The sequence below is a fragment of the Vicugna pacos genome, chromosome 26, assembly GCF_048564905.1.
Source record: "Vicugna pacos chromosome 26, VicPac4, whole genome shotgun sequence".
In the NCBI taxonomy this organism is placed as follows: Eukaryota; Metazoa; Chordata; class Mammalia; order Artiodactyla; family Camelidae; genus Vicugna; species Vicugna pacos.
Window position 1 is genome coordinate 23,196,282 of NC_133012.1, and position 26,438 is coordinate 23,222,719.

The window sequence follows — 26,438 nt, forward strand, 5'->3', positions numbered from 1 at the left end:
TAGTCTTAAAATTTGGATTAAATTCTTCCTCTCTCTCTCTCTCTCTCTTTTGTCTTATGCTGTACATTCTTGAGCTGATCTATGGACCCTAAAGCCAATGAGGATGTTTAGGGTGAGATAAGTGTGTGTGTGTGTGTGTTAATGGCAGTGTATAATTATGGTTTCTGGGATATTCTAGAAAGCTGATTTCCTTAAACTGAGGTTTTACTATGTTTACATAGCAGCTAGTAAAACTATGATGTTTATTATTTTAAAAGGGAGAAATACTCAAAATATAAAAGTTTAGAAAAAAATCACGGATAAATGATTTCTTATATCGCCACTCTACGTGACAACTGTTTGTTTTGGTATTAACATTCAGTTTCTTTGTCAGAATAATACTATCCTAGATATATAACTGGTCTGACAAAGAATTTAGTCTTATATTCTTTATATCTTTCAGTCATCACTAATACTATGCCACCCAGAAATTCTAAGTCATCTGCATCCCACATAAATGATTCAAAAATGCAAGCAATTATGCAATGTGTAAGTTCTACTAAATACAACACATGGGAGTAATTTTGATTTTTGTCTCTGGAAATAATTTAACTTTTCCATTCAAGTACATTTTTTTTTCTTTTAGTATGATCTACAAATACTTATTTTTAAGACAAATTTAATCTGTTTTATCTATGAATATATTGGGAATGGAATGAAACTTTAATACCAGCAGTTTTCATTGGTATTGTTAATTCTATTTTTTTTTCTTTAATATGAAGACTCTGATTCCCAGAAACAAGGGGTTAATTAGACAGTAAACTTCCTTGGGGGGAAAGATGCAGCACTGAAACTGTTTTTAAATCAATAATATTGCACTTAGATTGCAAATAAGCTCTGAGGTGAGAAACATCCCTGGACGATCAGGTGAAGCATGACAAGTGCCAAGAAGCAAGCCCTGATGAGCGCTCTGGATGTAAACGCACCTCTGCTCCCAACTGAAAGACTTGAAATCGCCGCGTCTTCAGAGTGCATTCCCCGTCCACCCTGCTGGAAAATGCTTCCCTCTGGATTTGGCTACAAAGGGTTTTGTTTTGTTTTGTTTTTGATGTTTTCCTTTGTTGCTGTTCTGTCTAATCTAAAATAACACACAGTAGAGGCAGTTATTTTTTTAGCATCTTTTCTTTGATATAAACAGAAGGAAATTTTATATAAAATATTTGCAGATGAGAACTGGACAGGTTTTTTTTTTCAAGTAGGAAACCATTTTTTAGAGAAATGTCAAATATTCTAAAATGCTAAAGAATATGCTTTTACTGGCATAAAATCCATCATACACAATGATATATGACATTTGTGGGAGAGGGATTCATGTTTCTCAATGTTACACTTTTGAATCAAGAGCATATTTTACAGAATGAGTATATAAAATGCACTTAATAGATAAATTTACTAAAAATATTTCCCCTGATCATTGTGCTCTTAAAACTACGTTTAGGTCTGAAGATTACTAGTTTGGAACCTGGTTTCCACAAGGAAATGTTTAGGAGTATTAATTATGTTAATTTTATATGAAGAAATTTCACAAATGATTAATAATCACACTTTCAATATCTAGCTGAATAAAGGAACGAAACCTCTTTGGCTACAATTTCTAGGTCTGTGTAACCTCTGACAGAAGTGCTTGGATATGTATACTTTTCCTTTTTCCTAAACATTGTTGCTGACTGTTAACTCTATTTGAGACTTACTGTGTGGTCTGTCGACTTAACGGAGCAAACGTAACCTCCAGTTTGAAGCAGGCACCAGTAGTTTTTCCTGACTCTGCTCTGCTTACTGGGTTAGTCATTCTTTAGTTCTGACTTCTAGCAGGAGCCAAACAGGTGCTTTTTAATGTACTTCAAACACGCCAGGCTGAGAACAACAGGCTTGTTAAATAAATGTTTTTCGGAGACTTAATCTGAGGGTCATTAAAGGTAGGAATAGACTTCTAACTGTGACTTGCAGTCTTGTTTCCTGGAGGCATGTGTGGATATAATGAACTGACTTGGATGCTTCCAGGAGTGCCTGTTACATGCCAAACAATTAGGCTTAGCATTTTCGTGTACATACGCTCTTATTCAAATGCCAGAACACAGTGAAGCAGACTTGCTAGATAGAAATTGAGGCTCAGAGAAGCTAAGAACCTGCATAAAGTCATCCCCTGGATCAGAAATAACCTAGGTAGAGACTGGATTTTAATCCAGATGTTCAGACTAAGTGTAGTGCGTTACCCCCTCACTGTGTTGCACTAGAAGCCTATGACTTCGGGAGGCCCATCCGGATCTGGAATTCTGCCTTTAGTGAAAGATTCCCTGTACTGTTACAAAATAGTAGACCTAAATCCTGTCCTGCGAACATTGTTCCCAGGTCGGGACTTGTTTGCCGTGTGCACAAGTTATTTAATCTGTTAATCTTAGGGTTCTCTCTCTAAAAATAACGAAAACGATATTTCAAACCATTGCCCACGGGTGTCATGAAAATTTATATAATAATCATGGTCATAAGTCATCTTAAGCTACTGCAGAAAATTTCCAACTAGTAGATAAATCCACAAATTCTATTTTTATCCTCCTACAGAGCCCCCACCAGAGGCCCACTCCCCCGTATCCTCCCATTTTCTAAGAACACGATGAAGAACTGATAGAAGACACTGCAGCAAGTAGCACCATGGCCGCAAGGAAAACACTAATAAAGACATGAATCTTATTTTTGAATCTGATGAACATTTCTCTTTGCCCAAAGCCTGGTTCCTTTCTTAATGCACAGTGAATATGAGACCAACTAACTTTTAAATAATTTATTTGATAAAATCATAATTGTAAGCCTCCAGAGATCTTAATGTCTCTATCAGGATATAGATATTACATGATCCTCATTAATATTTTGTCAATTGAATTTTAATGCTATCAATATTGTCATGCGGTGTTTCTCCAGGAGACCTTATGCAAGACAGTCTTGAGTTAGAAAAGAATACAGACATTTATGATGATAAAATTTATCCAATATTAGAAGAAAGATTCAATAATTGAAAGAAATAGCAAAGAGCAAAGAATTACTGAAGATTAGTATAGCAAGCAAACATGCTTAGCATTTTATACCAACAGAAACACTGCCAGCCTGGACTGAAAGGGAGAGAGATGGGACAGAATAAAGGAAGAATGATTCTAAGAGTAGAGACAAGGATGCTGATATGAGAAAGGACAGGTCTGTTTCCCTAGAGGGTTGAGAAGGTGGGCTGTCCCCAGTGGCCCAAAAGATTCTAATAGAGCATGAAGCCACATGAGATTATTCTTGGGCCTCGAAACCCAGCAGAATTTGCTCTACTGGGTTACAAACTTGCTTTAGATCAATAAACCCTATATATATATTTTTCATTTTCTCACTTTTAGAACAGGAGTATGTATTTTATGCCTGCCACATCATCGTGTTTTGGAAGAAGATAAATTATTTTCTATTTTCATAGATCAATGGACAAAGAAACATTCTGTCTTATGACAATATGTATAATCTTAACTATATCTGATTAAGATGACAAGATTTGGAATATTTTCGAGTTGATAATATTTAAGTGAGATTTTGGATATTTAAATACTAGTCTGTGTTAAGAATTTTGGGGTGTTGCAATTGGGTGAATGTCTTTTGTACATGTAGCAATAGACAGTGGACTATACTAGTTGGTTCAATAGTGCCCATATCCAAATTTGCATCCACCCATAACTGCAGTATGCGACCTTATCTGGAAATAGGGTTTTGCAAACTGAATTAGGTTAGACTCTAAACCAGTATGATATGTGTCCTTACAAGAAGCAGGAAATTCAGACATGGAAACAACAGAGAGAATGAGACACAATGACAGAGGCAGAAGTTGGACTGATACATCTACAAACAAGGAGCACCAAGAACTGCTGGCGACCACCAGAAACTAGGAGAGACAGATGAGACAGACCCACCTTCAGAACCTCCAGATAAAACCAACCCTGCCTCCAGGCTGATTCTGGAATTGTTAAAAAACAAACAAAAACAAACAAACAAAAAATCTATTTGTTGTTGCAGATGCTCGTTTGTAGTTCTTTGTTCTGGTAGCCCTAGGATTTTGGCAGGAAAATTCTATTGCTGTTATAGTAAAATTGATACTAAGAGCTACCCTATCAGTTACTCTCTTAATGTAAACGTTTACACTGCAACTAAAACAAACTACCATATAGTCACAGCTATATTTTGAAGTTAACCTTATAAATGTAGCATGCCTAATTTGAATGCAGACCAAATAGGAAAAGGACACAAATTCATATTACTCATAAATATTTTGTGCTATATTCAGAGAAAAAGCAATGACATTTTTGTCATAGGAATCTTCCCATGTCATCACAAAGTAAAGATAAAGAGATATTCTATCATTCGTCTAAGTTGATTTCAATTGTTTTGAGCAGGTATCACACAATTGTATTTAGTGAAACTACATTCAACAAGAAATAATGTTTAATATACTCACATGAAACTTTGCGATTGTTTTGTTTTTAATTTTTGTTTTCCTGGAATTAGGGTGAATAAGATCATAAAAGCAGAATATGGGGGAAATGTCTACATTCAATTCAACTTAAGGCTGCACTGTCAATAGTGTTGTCTACAAATTTAAAGTTAAATTTTTAAAGCGCTAAAACTAAGAAAATACTGCTTTTTACTTTCTTTATTAGATAAGCTTAGTCATTTTTGATATTTTGTTATTTTTGGTATATTGACTAGAGATCTCCATAGTGCAAATTTGATTCAGTTTTGCTGTAACTGACAGTTAGAGATAAGATAGCAAACACAAATACTGAGAATTTTAAAACTGCTATTCAGTGAGTGTCATTATCTTTCTGGAATTCATACTTCGTAAATGATATAAAATAGGTAATTAGACTGGGTTTTACAGTGTTAAAAACATCTTCTCTTATCTCTGAATGAAGAATGTGAAAGCATTAATCCTTTGTAAATGACAATAAAAAGAAGAGTACTATTCTTTAATCACTTTGTTGATATTTTGTTGCTGGGGTTGGAAATTCTTCATGTAGCATAAATATATAAAACTTAAAATGGAGAGTGTTTGTTTTTTTTGGTGGTTGTTGTTAATTTTAAATATCCCAAATCTCAGAATAAAGTAATGATGTGATGAAACACAGAAATGTTATCTAAACATTATTTAAAAAGATATATGGAAAGATAAGAAGAGAAATAAATAGTGAGTTCATTCTGATCACCTGTGAGCTTTTTGGATTATGATAAAAAATGCATTATCATAGAACATTTTTAGGATTTTGAGATCTGGAAAGAAAAGTGAGAGACTGCGTGAATAAATTAAGTGACAGCTGAAGGTCATTTTAACTGTACTAATTTAGAAATATACAAAAAAAAGAATTTCCATTTCTTACTGACATACAATATATGCACAGGAGATATAATTAGATACGGTTTGAGATCCTGTTTGGACACCTTCTTAATTATCTTCAATAAAAATGAAATTTTAGAAAAGAGATTAATTCAACAAATCAATTGATAATGACTAATTAATTAATGTCAGTTATCATTTATAAAGCACTTTGAAGCTGGAACATGCTGTGCGTGTAAAGTAGTTTTATTAAGATTATAATGATGAAGAATGTGGGTGAAAAATCTGGCATAGATAACATTTTAAAGAATCATTTATATTATGGCCCAAAGATGGTATAGTATTTTGGAATAGATATGCAGCTATGTTTCTTAGGTTTCTTTTCAAAATTTTTTCTTATATGACTAATAGTGTCTTTTTAATTCACTCTAGGCATCATTTCTTATGTCAATCTGTCAATCAAAAAGTATTTGCTAAGCCCCTAATATATACCAAATGCTATTCTGAGCATTAGGAATTTAGTGGTGAACAAAGTGAGCAGAATCCCTGCCTTTAAGATATTGATATTCTTATAGATGAAGGAAATCTAAAGACATAAACAGAGAGGGGGGAGGATATAGCTCAAGTGGTAGAGTGCACACCTAGCATGCAAAAGGTCCTGGGTTCAATCCCCAGTATCTCCTCTAAAAATAAATAAATAAATGAACCTAATTACCTCCCCACACTAAATAAACAAACAAACAGAAATAAGAATTTCAGAGTCTAATGGGTGGTATGGAGAAAATTAGCTAAGATAAAGTGATAAAGTGGTGTGTGGATAGGGCCCTGTGTTGGCTAGGTGATCTGAGAAGCTCTTCTGAGCTTTGACATTAGGCCTGAATAATAAGACAACACCAACCAAGGAACAAAGAAAATAGCGAATACGAGAGCCCAAGTCAGGAATAAGCTTGGTGAGTTCAAGAAACAAACGAAAAAAAAAAAGAATCTAAGGCAGCTGGAATATGCTAAAAGTAGAGTAGAATATGACATCAGGAATCTAGGCAAGGTGATTAGAAGTCACTGGAAAACTGAGAGGGAGTGGTGTCTGACTTCTGCTCTGACTGTTGAGTAGAAAATGCATTCTGTAGAAATCTCACCAGAAATCACCCCTGTTGGCACCTTGCTCTTGAAGTCTAACCTCTGGAACCATGATAAAATACACTGCTATTATTTAAGTTAATCAGTCTGTAATATTTTATTATGGCAACTCTAGAAGACTAGTACAAGATGTTTCAAAGAGGGAGAAGTAACTATGTTCAATGCTCCTGAAAGTCTAATGGGATGAATACTGAGGCTTGACCACCAGCTTCCGGCATACAAAACAGTCATCATGTAACAGGGACTATTTGTTCTCTGGCCTTGCTACAGAAGGTTTTCTGTATTAATCAGGCTACTGGCCTGAATAAGCTGTACTAATTCCACAGAATGCATTAGAGTATTTCACTTTTACCTCCCAGTGTTCATCCCCCACAGCATGATAACCACTGACCAAACCATAATTCCTCAGAATGTGGCCCATATAACAACACCTGCATCTTAGCTCTTTTCCAGTACTAGATGGTATAAGGGTGGAAAAAGGTGACTTAGGAGCTTACAACTCGGACTAACAGACCACCTGCGCATACCTCGCAGACATCCTGTCTCCTGGGAAAATGCCACAAGAAGATTTGACCCTCACCTCCCTTCTCCTCCTAGAATAAAGGAAACCTAAACTCTGTTCTGAACTAAGATGGTTCTTCAGGACGTTAGCCTTTCATCTTCTCGGTTTGCTGGCTTTCTGAATAAAGTTGCTATTCCTTTCCCTGACACCTGTCTCTTGATTTACTGGTCCATCCTGCGGCAAGCAGTATGAGCTTGGACTTAGTAACAATCAAGCAGAACATTCCAAGGACTCACAGTTCATTTTCATCATAGCAATTCATGTTCTAAAGACACACCTTTCTTGAGAATGTCCAAACCTGGTGAATTAAACCTTTCCCACACAGTCTTCCAAAAGTTATTTAATTACTTGACCTTGAATTGAGAGGGAAAGGTGGAGCTGGGAGTAGCATGAAGGAAAGGGACACTATTCAGTGGGTGTTTAGCATCTGTCAAGTACTGCGCCAGGTGGTATATGCTTTCATCCTCACCACAACGCTTCAAGATGGTTATGGTTGGTTGGTTGGTTTATTTATTTATTTATTTATTTATTTATTTATTTATTTATTTAAAAATTGTTTACTAAGGGGCTGTGGAAGTGTGTCATAACACTTCTAGTCTACGTCTAGAAGGATTCTGTAAATTCTTTGTTATAGTTACAGTTTCAGAGTGAGTTTATATACCCAAAACTCATAACTGAGTGAATTTTATTTAATTCAACACATGTTTGTTCAATTATTATTATATACTGGGCTGTTAATTCAAGTTCAAGCCTTGCATGCACTAAATTTCTTATAAGTACAGAATAGTGGAGGAGATAGCATTCTTTGATAATAAATTTCTCATTGCATATATACATATATATATATATATATACACACATATATATATACATATATATATATTTGGTTCTATTCCTATTGGTTCTGTTTCTCTAGAAAATCCTTAAAAACACAAAATATTCCATTCATTGTTCAGTTTCTTGATTAAAAGGTAATTCATGATTGTTATAGAAAACTACCCAGATAATGCAGAGGAGTATAAAGATAAAATCAGACACGAAGTAAAAATATTTTCTAATCTGAAAAATTATGGCTATTTTTTTAATCACCCCATACAGCATCATCCTGGATACAGTTGTACTCTTCCCTCTTAACAACCATACCATTACATCTCTATATTGTTAGACACTATGTAATTGTATCAAACTACCATTCAGACTGATATGAACTCATTTTTTTAACCATTTAACATGTTTACCATATGCCAGATATTGCACAAAGTATTCTACATTAATATCTCATTTTATGTTTGAAGTTATCCATTGGTGTGTTTCTTTTTATTCCCATTGTACAGTTGAGGCTCTGAATATGAAAGATTTCAAGCAGTTTGCCCAAAGACATAGAATTAGAAGTTGTGGTTCTAAGTTTTATACCCAGATCACTCCAATTCCAAAGTTCTAAGTTATCTTGGTCTTTAATTATTTCAGGTGTGTATCTCATGTATTTTTTAAATGATGTTTTATGTACCTGGAGAACATATTCTGTGCTCTGTGCTTCTTTTGTATGCCCTTCAATATTTAATAAACTGCAAGGCACATGTTTGTTTCTAATTAAATTCTTAATTAATTTAATTGAATTCACCATATGGTCTTTGCTACTTCATCATTAATTCATTTGTGCTATTGACTTGGACTCAGTAAAAATATACATGATCTCCATTGATAAAAACATTGAGTTATGATTTATATGCCCTAATCAAGATATTGTTAATAAACAAACACCTCTGGTTTATATAATCAAGAAAAGAGTTGCTATAAGTAGGCTTTTTCCCCAAATAGTATATATCTAAAATTTAAAGAAATGTAAAGTCACTGATTAATGTTTTAGTTATACTACTTATCAAATGATGAAAAACATCAGAAGTATGGATCAAACTATATGCATTAACAAAAATCTCACATTTTCTTTCCAGAGAATTTAGTGGTTAATAACTGGAAGAAAACAAGGCAGAATAATTTCATTTTCACACGTCCCAATAATTTCTATTTTCTTTCTGTGAGTTAGCCTACAATCTCTTTTTTATATTTGTTCTTGCAGTGATGCTCACAAAAATTCTCCTGCTGTAATATTTCTTCACTCTACACTTTTCCTGAAATGTCATTTCATAAAACACTTCTTTCTTTTTGATGTGGCACAAACTGTTCAATGGCCAATAGGCATCAAAACAAAACGACCTGGGGAGTGGGGAGATGGCTCTTTGAGACGCAAGTCCACTTTCTCCCCGGGATTGCTGGCTTCCTCAATAAAGCTATTCTCCTTTTACCCAACACTTGTCTTTCACTGTTGGATGCTTTAACTATGAGTAGCTGAACCTGAGCTCAGTAACACTTCGATAAATAATAGGAATTGACTGCATTATTAAGTTCCTATTTGTCAATGATATCTATATGTAATGTACTATAAATTAGTAAGCAAAAGCATAAATACTTTGGACTATAATCCTGGGGGGAAATTGCTAAGCTTTAGTTATTTGGAGTAAAAGGCATTTATTTCCCACACAACCTTAAGGTGTTGTTAAAATTTTTTAAAAAGTATGATTAACAGATTTCCAAACTTGGCAGTCTTCACAGCCTCTTCAAAAGATGAAGCAATTCCATAGATATCACCTATCTTTAAGGACTTGTTAACTTTCTGAAAGACGTGTAAACAATTGGAATATTCAGGCGATACTGATTGTAAATTGTATTTCCCTCTTTTTGAATATTCATATATATTTAGCTTTTTGGAAGAAATCAAGATGCTAAGTAAAATTTCCAAAAACTTATCATCTTTTCAACCAAACATTCAATAACAGTGTAATGCTTAACATATCTTTGGGAAATTTATGCTTTTAGCCCTGCCATCTCTCCTGCACTCTGGATTCTTGTATTTAACTCCTAGACTAACATTGTTATTTGGATGTCTAATAGGCATCTAATGGACATCTTAAAATTCATATGTTTTCCCCTAAAACTTGCTTTTGCATTAGAATTAAGAGCAAATCCATCTTTCTAATGTTCAGGTCAACCATCTCAGTCTTCCTTATCCCAGCTCTGTCTTCCACACCAAGTATCCAAGCCACCAGGAAATTCTGTTGGGGGCAGTGAATCCCTTAAAAATATATATTAAGAACTCAGCCCCTTTTACTATCTGTATTGCTACCAAATCGATCCATTATTTCTCACTGTTTTCCCAGCTCCTCTCTTGGCCACTTCAGTCTATTGTCAAATGAGCAGAGAAAGCAAAAATTTAAAAACTGAAATCTTACCAGTTTTTGATCACTGAAAATTATGTAATGGTTTCATAGCTTGCTCAGAATCAAAATCAATTTTCTATAGTCCACAAAACTCTTCACAACTTGTCTCCATCAATCATCAGCCTTTGTGGTTATATGAAAACACATTTCCATTTCTGAACTAAAAAAAAAAATTAAATAAACCAAGTCAAGAAGATAATCCAGTTATGAACGTGATTAAGAATACAGCTGTATAAACAGACAAGCCAAATACTTGCTATGAATGGATACTAGAACATATAATTTTGCACAACGCTGATTTTTCATATTTTGGAGCAAATTATTTAACAATTCACTATGTAGATTATTATGGAGATTTCTACCGGCAAACTAAGTTTATAACTCAGGGGTTATTTTTAATGGCACTTTTCCCTTAAGAAGTAACTAAATAGAGTCATAAACTCTGTTTCTAGTCATCTACCTAAATTATTACTCAACCTTAGTGAATAGAAGTAAAGTGTTGAAAAAGCTCCTTTTTAAAAAACTTTATTGCAGATTCAAGATAAACTATTTCATTTTTGCTCATTTTATTTCATTTTCTTTTGTACCACTCTATTAATCATAGGTAGCTGGCTCTCTGTATCTAAAGGTTCCACATCCACAAATTAAACCAACTGCAGATTAAAAATATTTTATTAAAAAATCCAGAAATGTCCAAAATGTAAAACTTGAATGTGTTATGCAAAGGCCACTATGTACATAGCATTCACATTGTATTACATTGCATACGTAATCTAGAGATGATTTAATGTATAGAAGAGGATGTAGGTAGGTGATATGAAAATAACGCCGTATTTTATGAGGGACTTGAATTTTGAATTTTGGTATCCATGGGGTGGGGACGAGGGGTCCTGGAACCAGTACTCCTGCAGATACTGAGCAAAGGCTGTATTTAATATGGAGGTACTATATACATCAATGTGAAACCATAGTCAGTATATTTCTATTCAGGAAAATTTTTTTTAAAAACTTATTTTATGTGGAGACACTGAAAAAAATAGAATATGTGTGTATAGTATACACACACACACACACACACACACACATATGATGTAGAAACAGCCTCTTGATTTATTTTATCTGTTTATGTACACTTCTGACAAAATTAGTAGGAAGAGAGAAAATATCTCAGAACGTTGTTAGAAAGAGTTATTAGAAAATCAGCATATTTGATGATTTATTAAGTCGACTGTCTCCCTGGTCTTAAAAAGTGTGTACTGTCCAACATTTATTTTCTACAAATTATAGTAGATTATAGAATTAATCAAAGGGTTTCTGCCTTCTATAAATTTAACTTAGAAAGGATCCTTTGGAAAAATAGAGGGCAAAATAAAGTTAATGACTGCTTTCAAAGAATTTTAATAGAACATAGTGAAACGCTCCTCTATAGCTAATATTTTTTAGAGCAAAATGCATAAGGAAAAAAAGTGAGAGAGAAAAAACGGCCAGAGGAAAGAGAGGAGAGAGCTACTTAGGCCCCTGGGATTTCTTTGTGAGAGGCTGTTATTTGTATTGATTTTAGTTTGCAAGTTCTTTTCCTCCTCCTCTCTGTTGGCCCACTATGTAATCCATAAATAATAAATACAAGAGCGGTGAGTCATTCTTTAGACTGCAAGCACAGCAACCATCACAACACATTAACCCACCAACTGAACACCACATCGTCTCCATCATAAAATGCACTCCATCGTGGAAGCAAGACCCCAGAATTTAAACTCTCTGTTGGCCTCGAGACTCTAACTAAACCAAGTGAGTAGTGCAAAATGAAAGGATTCTTACATGACAACTGTGTCAGCTTCTAGTATTCCTTGTGCCTTAATTCGTGTCCTTACATCTCTGCCTTTAAACACCGACGAGCAGTGAATGTTTAAGGCAAGAGCTGTTGTTATTATAGTTAACAGTGTGTTATATACAACCCCTTTCTGAGTGATTTGATCGGAATTACGAATTTTTTTTCTAAGGAATATAACTGTTATTTATCATATAAATCTGTAGGAAATAGAAAGCTTCAGACTACAAGCAGGTAACTAAGCGGTTAGTTTACAAGCCCAATGAAGAGAGAAGTGATTAAAATCAACTTTGGAAAGTAACACCAATAAAGATAATTGGGAACTAATAATATTTCAGTGAGCAATTCACCTCAGGGAGTTTCAGTGTTTCAGAGAACTGTACACTCATATCATATAATACATGTGCAAGGGTCTTTCTAATTTTATGGAAGAAGCATCTTATTTTTATGATTATTTTTTAACTTTTTTCTGGTAGTGAAATGAACATCCAGGAAATGATAAAAATCAGCATACCTTCATACATTTCAAAATGTTAGCATATTTGTCATTCCAGCACCAGAGGAAAAGTAGAAGATGATCAGCATCTCTCAAACCCCCTTGTCCACTTTCAGATACTTCCTTCCACAAAGGCTGACTTTCATCCACTAAAGCTGATTTCTAAGCATTTGCTTTTTATCTGGCTTCTTGTGTGCAGAATAGTTTGTTATTTCTCATTCAGTAGAGTATTTAATTGCTTAAATATATTACAATTTACTTTTCCATTTGATTGTGAACACCAGAGTTATTCAAAGCCCTGGGCTATTATATACACTTCTGTTACGAACATATTTGCCACATTTTTGGTAGCCATACATGCTGGCTGATATGCTATGCATATATTCACTCTAATAAATATTGACAGTTTGGAAAAGTTGTTGTACCAGTTTGCACCTTCACTAGCAGTTTGTTAGCATTCCAGGTGCTCCACACTCCAGCTACTACTTAATGTTATTTATATTTTTGATTTTTTTAAAAAAAAATTTTAGCTATTCTGGAAGTTGTAGTGGTAAATGCTAGCATTTCTCAATATCCCACCTTTGCCTCATTTCCTTTTTAAAATTTGTTTTCTTTGAATTTTATCTATTTCTGTGACTTCACCTCTCATCTCTTGTGAAATGTGCAGGTCTGTATCTATCATTTCTGTTATTCTCAATATTCTAGAGCCATAAATTTCTAATTACCTATAAAACAATTATGCCTGTTGCATTTTCAGCAACTCAGACTGAACATACCCACAATTTTTTTCCTACTAAATGTGTCCCCATTCAGATTCAAAGTTTTTATTCATCATACAATCAAGCATCTAGTCGTCAAAACTCAGCATTTTTCTTCACCTTCTACACTTCTTAGTTTGGCATATCCAATACTTTTTCAAGTTTTCTGGATTCTCTATACTCTTTTTTGTTCTATACTTTCATTTCCACTATATATACACTAAAATTTCAAGTGTGCAAAGAAAAGCAATGCGTGGCGTTTAGAATAAACCATTTGTCTTTTGAGCATTTTGAATGAAGGCCAAAGGAGTTAAAGATTCGAGAGTTCATTATTAATAAATCCAAGATATGCAATTAAATGCCCCAGGTCTTGGAGTATGTTAACAGGCCATGAGGTTAGCATTCAGGTTTAGACTGCAAGGGATACTATTCTGTTAGAAACAGAGATTAAGCCTAAAAAACAGAAGAAAGAGAGACTAAAGACCCCATTAAGAGCCTCACTTGAATGAGGCAAAGCAAATAGAGAACAGAGAAGTTACAGTTGGAAGAAACTGAGAGATTATCTTAAGATCAGGGAGGGAGACTTAAATACACTTTATCTTGATGAAGAGTTGACAGGGACTTCTCATGATGGGGAGAAAAGTAGCTCCAAAAGAGAGGATAATAATAATAATAAAAAGAAATTACTGAGATGTTAAGGCCAAAACTAACGATTAAATGTTGTATTATGGAATGTAAGAATAAGGCAGTGTAAGTCTTAGATAAATATTGAATCAGAACTGGTGTTTAAAAAAAGGATATGTAAACGGTTTAGGGTCCAGATTTTCCTTTTGTCTAATTTTTACGGCAATTTTTTTTAGGTACTGTTGGAAGCTGCCCAGAAAAACACTGGAAAACCGTGTACCTATATAAAAACTTTATTCCCAGGAAGATGAATGGGCTCTTGAGGTCAAGCATAGCTCTAGAAGTCTAAGAATGTGTGGAATCTTTTATTTACCTCTCTGTTAGTTGTCTCCTGAACTTACTTAAGAATTATTTATCTTCCTTTTTCAGAAGTGGGAACTGAAAGAAGGTTAAGTGACTTTACCAAAATGTAAGAGCAGTTCAGTTCGATACGAGAATTCTAAGAGGAGTTCTAGAATCCCTGGTAAACTGCTAAACTTGTTTAAAATTAGATGTGGCATTTTAGAAAATTTCAAGTGAGTGGTCCTACTCATCTACTATACCTTATTAGATGGATACAATATTTAAAAAGATTTATTTCTTTTTAATACAATTAGATAATTTTTATTTTCGTAAGTATAGGAAAACATTTTAATAGTCTAAAAACCAGTGCCCAGTAGCATGTCTAGTAGCTATAACCTTCAAGAAAATAATATATATTAACAGCTTATTTGATCTCAGAGATTATTATTCAAGACATATTTCTTGAGTTTCTATTATTTTCACAATACTATGTGTGAGAGCTATAGAGAGGCACTACAGTACAGCATGTAAGAGCATGGATTTAGAGTTTAATTGTCTAGGTTGGAATTGTTGACTTACCATTTACGGTGTGTGTAAACTTGGGGAAATGATTTACTTCTTTCCTTATCTATGAAAAGTGTATTATGACAGCACTCGCTTCTTTAGGTTACGATGAGTGTTAAGTGAATTCACATGTAGTAAAGTAATTAGAACAATACCTCACACATAGTTATTGCTCAGCAAATATCAGTTTCTGCGATATAACTGGAAGACATATCTTAATAAACACGGCTTAAAGATTCAAGTCGCTGTGCTGTGGTCTTGCACTATCATGCTACTTATCAAGGTAATTATTTGTGGTGTCGGGGAGAAAAAGAATTCTCCTCTATCTTTCTGAGTTCTTAGCGGAGACCCTTGCAATGAAAGGCAGGCTAGCAAGAGTAAAGCAAGCAGAAGCCCGTTAACACATACGTCACACGTGGGCATGGGAGATGTCCATGGGAAAATGAGTGGCGCTCCCTGGTGACAGAATTTGGGCTTAAATCGCATCTTACTAGGAAGAGGGAAGGAAGGATGTAGGTCTCTTTGGGGAGAGAAGATTTTTTTTTTTCTGAATTATGAACGGGCCCTTAGGAGAGTGGACGGGAGGTGTGCTCATTTGTGACAAAGTGTGTCTGGATGTGGAGAGGAGACTTGTAGAGTCAATCATTCCTGGTTGACAAAACTCCCAGAAAGACGATTTGTGACAGTTGGTTCCTTTTGGAGGACCCGTCTTCAGGCAGATAATGGGAGTTCAGAGAAAACCTCTCTCTGCATTTTCAGTTTTTCAAGTTCCTGCAGCTCAAGGTAATCAATATATCAAAGTGCTTTATTTGGGGGTGGCACATCCTGAACTCCTACTATCATATTTTGAAGTGGTATCATCTGCCATACGTCACTCGTTTTGGATTTTTAGTAAAATAGTCCCGGAATCATGTTCTGACTCTATGTTGTAGAAACAAAGAAAACAAAAAGTGATTTGGGGAGGAAATATGATCAGGTAGCTAAGTCAGCCAGTTTCAGAGACTGACCAAGGAACCATATATGCATACGGGGCTTGTTGACTTTCTTTTCTTGTGTTCCTTTTCTCTCTCTTGACAGAGATACTCAGGGTTCTCTTGTGTTACACGAAACCTCTGGGTACAGTGTTATTACATCTCAAGGGACCACTGACTAAAGAAGAGCATTCTTAGAAGGAGATCATGGATGATGGATCAATTAACAATGAGTTATAGGTCCTTAAACACTTGGGTTCTTTATAAGGATATAAAAGAGCTTTTGTAATCTCAAACTACTGAGGAGAGGGAAGAGTCCAGCCTTGCCTTTCAGCCAAAGCTGTGGTCCCAATTTCTTTTTCCTGTAAGCAGACTTCAATCAATGGCAGTCATCTAAAATCTAAGGTCTGTGGTCCTGACAGCTACGTCAATGAGGCAGCGTCTTGCTTGGATGTAGCATAGAGACTCCTACTACAGCAGAGAGTCCTACAGTACGAGTACCGACATCACACAGTGGTCCCACACTAAATGCCTCCTCTTTCATCCTTTCTTCTGCCAGAGGCTGCCAGGTGTGACTCAGTACCTGAAAAGCAATCGGTTTAAAATGTGATGTTATCTCAGATGGGAAACACAAACTGGGCTTGTCTGCCTGTCAATCTCGTAAGTATCTGTGCCTTAAGTGTGTTAAGTGTCTCTCTCCCGGCCTCCTTCTTTTTGAAGAAATAATTTGAAAAAAAAATAGATTTTTCATTTTCTTAGGGTTACATAGGAAGATCTACCCTACTCATTTTATGATGGACAACTATGGTTCCTGGCCTATAACATCATACTTAGAATAGCAGCAGTGTCTTCAGATTGTAGTTTTCTCTTCCCATTCTGACTATATTTTTCCTGAGATTTTTAATGAAAAAAAAAATCTGAAAAACTCTCACTCTGGCCAAATGAAGTCCTAGTGTATTTAGAAAGACGAGGCTTGCCACAAATTAACTGCTACGTTGTGACAGCTGAACAGAGAAACTCCAGTCAAAACCAGGAAAGATTTCAAAGGGGTGAAGGTACCTAACAATCGCTCACTCCTTATTACCTTGTCCGAATGTTGGGCCCTGAACTTTGCCCCTTTAAGGGAGCCCAAAGGTATATTGATAGGTTTTTCTTCTCCTTTGCTCTAGAGCAAAATCAATCCATCCCTAAAACTATCTCACACAAGCATATGATTCCCCACCTTTGAAGATACCAGGGACCCCTTCGTCAGATCCCCTTAATAGAAGATTTGGCCCTTTTGTCACTATCATTAAAGTTGCTGACCCTCGATGGATGGGCCCATGTTAGAGATAACAGACATTTAGACAATGTGCCAAAAGAAATTCAGCGCTTGTATAGAAACTGTCAAAAACCATCAAGTCAGTGTTAACTGAACTAACACTTGTCCTCAACAGAAATTAGTTTCTGAGACTGATTGTATATTTGTAGAGTTTTACATGAAATCTGGCTTTAATTTAAAGATAAGAACTCTGGGTACCTAAATATATAAAAGTAACCAATGAATGAATATTAATCTGTGAGTAAAGAGAGTGTGTCTTTGACATCCTGTGAGATGCAGTTTTATACTCTATCTGTTAGGATGGGCTACTTTATGCTGCAGTTAACAAACAACACTAAAATCCTAGGGGCTTGAGCAAAGATGAATTTCTTGTATTGCTTCAGGTGCATCACTAATGGTAGCCACTCAAAGATCCAGACTACTCATAACTTAAGGACTCAAGCTGGCAGAGTAGCAACTATCTTACAGGATGTGAATCACCTTGTCAAAGGTTAAAGAGAGCTCGGTAGGTGGGTCTTGCATCAGTAATTAAGTGCTCCGTTTTGGAAGCAATGCACATCATTTCTGCTCCTAGTTCGTGGGCCAGAACTAGACATACGATTCACACAACTACCAGGAATCCAGACCTGCATTTGACAAAGGACACCGATGACTACACAGAATGTATTCTTCCCTGAGCTTATAGCTATCCAAGAGAGTACATCCCTTCCTTAAAAGACACCTCATGGAACATTATAAATTTTTAAATTCACACTAGTCTATACCAACTCAGGCACAAATATTAACTCAGAGGGATATAATGGCAGTAATTGGCAGAATCAAGCCAGCATATTTTACCTTAAACTTGCTACCACGTTCTATTGAAAAGTCTTCACAGCAAAATTTTCTGTACATGAGTATTTATAATCAAGTAAGCAAAATGAAAAACATTAGATTTTGAATATAGTAATACTACACTAAACTTTAGATATACCATTAAAAATAACTTGACGTTAGTTCATGGAATGATGTGAAAAAATGGATTGAGGCTGCTAAATTATGCTAGATCAGATCAGAGAAAAGAACTCAGTAAGAATTTCCTGGAATAATCACATGGTCCTACAGAAACAAAAGGGAGAATTTAGGTGACAAGGCATCACACCCACGACTGTATTCCTATATAGTTTACTGCACTGAGATGTCTCATTATACCTGCGTCTGGCTGCTGTGATTTGGTGGTGCAAAAATAAACACATCGGGAGATTTCACATCTGAAATAACACAACATCTATTAAAACTGACATCATTCCCAACTTAACAATAATATAAACTAATTAGTATACAAATATGTGTTTTACACAAATATGTTATAGCAGAAAAAACAGTTCTAATTTAAGCCAGGCCATCTGGTGTTAATCAGAGATAAAGAGAAATGGCATGCCTATCACAGTCACCTTTGGAGCACTGCTTTGCTCAAGCAGCTAATCCCTCCTCAGACTGAAATTCACAAATAAAGCATCTAATTGCACCTATGCTTTCAGTTAAATTAACCAGTGTAGTCCTAGTATAGCACTGCCTATACTTAAATATTTCAAAGTAAACTGCAGATAACATTGGAACACTAGTTCAAAGATATAACCAAATGGAAATCATTTTAAACATTTCTAAGTTTTACATGGTATCAATAAGCAAGCATGCAAGTTTTGGCACATAGTTAAAATCTTTAAAATTTGATGAAAGATGCATTTGTATATTTTAGCATGCCATCAAGTTAAGAAAAATATTTAGACAAAATAAAGAAGACCATTATATATATTCACTATATAAGTTAAAATTCTAATAAATGATCAATCTGAATGAAAGTAAGAAATGTATACAAAGAGAAAAAAAAGGTTATGTTTATATCTGAATTCACAGTTATGAGCTTTATTAACAATATCATTACTTTTCTTGTGTTAAGAAATAAATATATACATATTTGACACTTTTATACATGGAATGTCTAAGAGACTCTGGCCTTGTTGGAATGATAGTTCAGTAACTACAATTTAAAATGTAAAATTTGTGAAACCTTACTAAGTTGTTGCTCATTATTAGAGCTAAGACATCTTTAGCTAGACCCTCTTTAAGGACGAACTGATTAAATTAAAAATTATTAAGCAACATGCTCTCTCAGATTGCTGGCTCCCTCATTATTGAATTAAAAAAATCTTTGACAGATGCTCCAGTCATATTTGTGAGAGAGGCATGTTTTTAACTTTTTGAAAATCATCTTTGATAGCTGATGGAGGTTCCACTGAGAGACCCAAGAGGATTCAGTTGCCAAAGACATTTAAACTATGGTGGTTAAGACATGGAACTCTTGGACTCAAGTATTTGTGTGTGTGTGTCCCTGGAAGGAATCCCAAATAGCAATAAACTTTACCTTCACAGACTTTTTTTTTTTTTTTCACTTTTCTGCCTCTGTTGTTTGTGCTTTTGTTTCTGATATTGGCCAAGTTTGGACCTAGTCTGGCTTCTTGGCGGCCAACACATCATTTTTCTTTGGTGGTTGCTATGATTGAAAAACTGACTTCATCGTCTGATCAGTTGATGATCTCTGTCATGTAGAGACGAGGACTTATTCTCTGTCAGATGAAAGATGACAAAGGATCTGGTCTTTAGCCATTTTTGTTTGTCTGTACAGTATTACGTCTCATTAGAAAAAAGGTGTCCTTTTAAAATCTAGCCAGTGTAATTTCTAGGCTCGTGTTCACTTTAACTGTGGCCAAAGTTGTAAAACCAAGTGTAAAGCTCTCCATGGTCTGTGTGTCTGTAATTGAGAAAAAGCTTTTATCTCATATCATGTGAATTGGAAATATGTGCTATCTCTAGAATGGTTAAATAAATTAAACTACAAAATCTCTTAAATAAAAAGTATCATTTTTATGGCTTTACAGAAGCTAATAGCCTATATATATATGAAGACCAACAGTCCTAGAAAAAAATATTAAAAACTAACATGCTTAGTGCTTAAAATATGCTGGATATTGAAAGGGAGAAAAAAATTCTCTTTCAAAAACAGTCAGCTTAAAAGCAGTTTTAGGTAACCATCCATGTTTATATGAACAAAATAAATCCCCAAAGAAACCCTGATTTTATCCATGTTGTACAATGCAGGAATGCACTTTATAGTTTTTAAAATGATATTTGCTCTCATTTCTCTTATTTTCTTGTGGCAAGACCAAATAATCTGATCCTTAAATTCATGCTTACTTCCTAAGTAAATTTATTTGGTTTTCAAATAATGTTTACATTCAAGAAAAATGTAAATTTGCTGTCAATAAAATGTGAATTATAATTCTGAAAATCTTTTCACTATCAAGAGTAATTATGTAATGAATCAACTGGAATGTGATTTCTAAGATCCTTAGATAAACGTGAACATTTGCATTGATACTGATAGACTTCAATGATGGACAGATTTTAGATACTTGCCTAAGTTTTCAGTAAGAGAGACCACTACAGCATTGGTTACTGGGCATTACACAAATACCCACCCCCGTCCAATGCACACACATGCACACACATATGTACTGTTTATATTAAATAATTTTCTGTTGTATATATCATGTTATAGAATAGTTATACCTCTACGTTACTTGAACTAACTTTTTTTTTTTTGCCTCTTTAAATTGTGTGATTAGAATGCAAGCGACAGTATGTTGCTGTCTATGTGCTCATGAACTCTGCTGGTCTTCAAAATGCTTGTACATTAGAGACAGTTCTTAAGCTCCCAGTAAAATAAAAGGAAGTTACTTTGGCTCGATAAATTTATATGAGGGATTTAGATTTTATTAGGAGCTGCACAGAAATATGAATATGCATGCAGGGGTAAGAATGTATTTTTCATGGAAAAAGAGGATTTTTTTTCCTTTTTGAAGGTAAGTGTCTCTTGTTACAAATGCAAAAGACAGTGGAGTTAAAATGTGAATGAATATAAAAGGTTGCAGAAGGTTTGCAGATAGAAAACTTTTTTTGCCTTGGCTTATAATAATGACAAATCATGAATCTGAAAAGACATAATAGATTGGGCTAAAAATTTTAGCAAATTTGCTCGATTTTGACAGGTTTGTTCATTTAGAAAAGTATGTGAAAGCTTAATGTTATAAATTATAATAATATTAAATTAAAATTTTGTTTTCTCTCTGTTAGAATGATAAACTCTATTAGGATATCTAGTCTGCTCATAGTAAGAGGGAATAAGAGTTATTCTTTCTTCTTTCTGTAATCTTTCTAGTTGACAGAGATTTTGTATCTCACCAGAGTAATTTTCTACACTCGACACTGACTTTTTTATATCCTTATTTCAGATAAATAATCAATTAAGCCTTCCTCACCTGTGAAAAATAAAATAAAATAAAATAAAATAAAATAAAATAAAATAAAATAAAATAAAATAAAGATACAGGCTAGAAATGTGTTCTACCACAAGGAAAGCCAGTCTGAGCTTCATAAACAGAACTATGGCAACCAGTCTGTGATACTGATACTTCAAGGTAAGACTGGCAGTACAGGCCTCAGAGCTGACATCACACAGACAAATGTCTGAATATGCTAGGGGACTGAGTCAGCAATTTCAGGCCATTTTAATGCATATGCTGCATAAGATTTTATGAAAGCTGACAAGAGACACAATATCTGTTAGAACAAAAATATGAAAGTTTATTAAGAATGAGTGAACTGATGAAGAATAGTTAATTATGATTATTCGGAATATTGTTGATATTTGAAAATTCTTTCTCCCATTGATAGATATTTTAAAAAGCTTCTTTTCCCCCTTTTTACTTGTATGTCATCTTTAATTTAGTCACTCAGTTCAGGAACAAACACTTTCCCTGAATACATTTTGTTTTCACTTTCAATGGCTGTGTAGTTATTTTAAAAGACAAGAATCAGTTTCTCTTTTTAAAAGCCAGGATACAATTTAACAAATCAATTAGTCAAACAGTGTTTACATTTTCTGAAGTGTCATATTTGAAAATAAATTTTGTCCAGTGAGGTATAGCTAGTGTCCATTTTGTCTGGAACCGATTCCTAGGAAGCCCTCCTGGGAAAGTCAATTAATAAGAGTTCTGTAACTTTAACAGTGTGTCTTTACAGGTAATTAGCCACTTCCTATTAGTAAGTTACTTAGCAGATTCTGGAGAATGCAGTTTAACCATATTTATTGGTCCAGCAGATAAAACAGAAATTAATATTTGAGATTTGGTATCCTAAGCAAATTAAAATATTGGTATCCTATTGAGGAGTCACATACAATATGAATTTTTGTACAGATTGGCTTCTTTCACTTCATAAGAGCAAATAATAACAATAATAATATCAACAAATTCATGGAGGAATAAAGCATGTTAAAAATACAATCCTTTCAAAACCTTTAAATGAGACTTATCTTTATGTTCTTAGCAGTGATTTATCACTGCATGACTTCTGATTTGCTGACCATACTACAAGGTGCATCAACTAGCACCTGTGAAAACACAATGACACCAGGCATTTTTGTAATTAAAAAAAAAAAATCAGAGCTTATTTTAAATCATTGGCAGTAGTACACTCTTAAGTTAAAAAAAAAAAAAAGAAAAGAAAAGAAAAGAAAAAAATCAGAAACTTGGAAATAGGCAAAAGATGACTATGTCATTTTGTGTCAAAGCCTAACAAGTCAATCAAAATACTATCTCCTTCTCTATAGGAATGCAGGCTTGTTTTACTGTTATTTACTGTTGATTAATACATTTTACAGCTCTGTAAGGCTGGAGGTTAACTGGTTGAAAATACATAGCAATGCAATAGATTCTTGTCTGAGAGCAATGCAAATGATTTTGTTCTACAAATATGCAAATGCTTTCTGCGCAAAAGAAAAGACCCAACACAGAATTACAGTTGCCTTGCCCCAGAGTGCATTAATCAGTTTTGTGTGTAGTTTCACAGCCTTCTTCCAGTTTTCCTCCTTTCAATGATTCTATATACTTCTGTATCCCCTATGCTTCTTTTTAAATAGACTTTATTTTTTTGGAGCAGTTTTAGGTTCACAGCAAAACTGATGGGAAAGTACAGAGATCTCCCATATACCCCTGTCCCAACATATGCAGAGCTGCCCTCGGGATCAGCACCCCCTGCAAGAGTGGTACATTTGTTACAACTGACAAACCTACATTGGCACATCATTATCACCCAAAGTCTATCCTTTACATTAGGAGTCACTCTTGATTTTGTACATTCTGTGGGTTTGGACAAATCTACAGTAACATGTATCCACCATTATAGAATCATATGGAATAATTCCACTGGTCCAAAAATTACTATATTCTCTGTCTATTCATCCCCACCACCCCCAATCATACCCCAGGCAAACACTCATCTTTTTATTATCTCCATAGTTTTGCCTTTTCCAGAATGTCATATAGTTGGAATTATACAGTATGAAGCCTTTCCAGATTGACTTTTCTTCATCTTGTAATATGTATCTAAGGTTCCTCCATGTCTTTTCTTGTCTTGAAAGCTCATATCTTTTTAGCACTGAATAATACTACATTGTCTGAATGTACCAGTACCACAGTTTATTTATCCATTCACCTACTGGAGGATATCCTGGTTACTTCCAAGTTTTCCCAATTATGAATAAAGCTGCTATACACATCTCTGTGCAGGTTTTATGTGGCCGTAAGTTTTCAATTCATGTGGGTAATTACTGGATGTATGGTAAAAGTTTGTTTATTTTTAAATAAATCACCAAACTGTCTTCCAGAGTGGCTGTACCATTTTGCATTCCCATCAGCAATGAATGAGAACTTCTGTGCTCTACATCCTTGCTAGCACTTGATGTTCTGGAGTTTGGCTTTTCTAATAGGCATGTCGTGATATATTATTGTTGTTATAATCTGCAGTTTCCTGATGACATATGAAAAGATGTGGAATATATTTTCATATGCTTATTTACCATCTGGATATCTTATTGATGATGTGTCTGTTAAGGTCATTGACCCACTTTTTAATTGCGTTTCTGTTTTCTTATTGTTGAGTTTTAAGATATTTTTGTGTGTATTTTGGATTACACTGCTTTGTCAGATATGTCTTCTGCAAATATCTTCTCCTAGTATGTGGCTTGTCTTTTCATACTCTTGATAGTGTTCTGCATGGCAAAAATGTGTAAAAGAGCACCTGTAACTTCAAAGGAAAAAGAAATAAGGAGGATTCTGATAAGCTCCAATCTATGGAAATCCTACAAATCACAGGCGTTGAGAACGCACCATTCACTGGGCCAAAACTTACTAAGTTCAGACAATCCAAATACGTGCTTTACTTTCCTTTATTACCCTAATTTGTAACTGACTCTCTGACCAAATTGTCCTGGATCCCAACACTGTTCCCCTTTCTGAGATAGAACTTTGCCTCTACCGTTCCTTTCCCATATTCCATTCTTATTCTCTTCCATTCCCAGCATGTGATCACTCATTTTTCCCTCCTTCTTTCCATCAGTAACCCACTGAAGTACTAACATCTGAGCTGTGTATTTACTCCTTCCCTTCTTTCTATATGATGATAATAGTATATTAACATCTTAATCTAAAATTTGGATTTGTGACATTTTCCTTTTTCCATCACTTATTACCAAACTTTCATCGTTATTCACTTTCAGATTTTTGTTTGTTTGTTTGTTTTGAATCCCCTTTCCTCCCCAACTACTCTGGAGAAAGGCTGCAATTTTGCCCAGACACACAACACCGAATGGAAGATCCTGAGGAGAAAGACTAAAATCATCAGTCATAACCACCCCAGCCTGCACCTCCTGTTTAGCATTTGTTTGATTCTAATTGTAAGACTTTTGAGGTCAGAGACCGTGTATTCCATTATTTTTATATCTCACAGACTGGCTAACTGGGAGATTGGCACACACTAGGCAAATATAAGGCATACAATCAATGAATAATTGATTGATTCTGATGCTCTAATACACATCCATATTTGCTTCCGGGAAGTAGTTTAGTTGTTCAAGGATCAACTTCTAGAATGAATAATTAATCATTTATCAAATGCCTCCAAAAGGCAAGGTCAAATGTGATAGAAAGGATGAAAGCCATTAGGAGATTGTTGATACGCACACTAATCCATTTCAGAAGTGTCCGTTTGCATTTGTTGGTGGTTAGTCCATGGAGCACCGCAGATTGCAGTTGTATCAGAAGATGCACTTTTCAACACCTCATTACTGGAGACTCAATAGGAATAAAGCCCCATACCCTGCACTATGTGCAGTATTCCTTCTCTGCCTTCCTGGAACATCTTTTCTTCCTACGTATCTGTTTAAGGTGATCACACAGTCCCCATCTGTAATGGAATCTGCTAGTGGTCTCCCAGTATATATTCTTCCTTTTTTTCCATGATAATAGGGTTTAAGCCGAGTACAGATCTGGCCAGAACAGTGCAAGATTATCCAGCCACCTTAGCAGCCACATATTTTCCTATGGCTAAATTATGTAAATGACAAATAAATGTAAACGGAACGTACATCTTCTGAACTATGTCCTTAAACGTAGAGGGTGTCTTCTCCTTTTTTTCTTTTTCACCTTTCTGCTGGCTGAAATACAGAATTTGTGGGTTTGTCATTTTGAACACCGGCTTGGAGGTAAACAACATGAGAATAATAGAAGATAGATAGATGGAGCAGTAAGATAGAAGATGACTGGTTGTTGGATACATTTTTTAAACAGAGCCATCATATCAGCCCTGCATCTGCTGTGGGATGTTAAATGAAAAGAATTAAAAAATTAAACAACAGTAAAAAATCCTATTCTATGTAGCCACTATTAATATGAGTGTCTGTTGTAAACAGACTCATACAGACCCAGTTACTTGAGAAATTTAAGATCAGCGAAGATGAATCTTAAATCCAATGGTTCTATATGATAAGTGAAAGGTGCTCTAATGGTTGACCCTAGACTTAACCATATTTCAACTCCTGATCGAGAGTTCACTGTAGGAAAATGTACTTTGCATAACAGTTTCTCATATTAAAAATTAGGTAAAATCTGGCTCCTTCAATACAAAATAGCTTTCATCCCTTTATGAACTGTGTCATGGACCATGAAAACTCATGGTTCTTTTCGGTGTAACAGAATAGAAATATATTTATTCATGGCATTTGCTGCCGTCAGT

The 26,438-nt window shown here is 34.8% G+C and overlaps 1 long non-coding RNA gene across 3 annotated transcripts in view; it reads right to left on the minus strand.

The window, feature by feature from the left end:
• LOC140689511 (uncharacterized) overlaps positions 1 to 26,438 on the minus strand; it is a 193,885-nt gene that overhangs the window by 112,226 nt on the left and 55,221 nt on the right. Inside the window, exons 2-4 of one of the 3 annotated variants that reach the window (XR_012064546.1) lie at positions 10,376 to 10,523; positions 1,731 to 1,893; positions 966 to 1,117 (exon numbers count right to left, since the gene is read on the minus strand). This is a non-coding gene — a long non-coding RNA (uncharacterized lncRNA). The remainder of the gene's footprint in view (positions 1 to 965; positions 1,118 to 1,730; positions 1,894 to 10,375; positions 10,524 to 26,438) is intronic. The other 2 variants (XR_012064547.1, XR_012064545.1) reach the window with 2 other exon arrangements.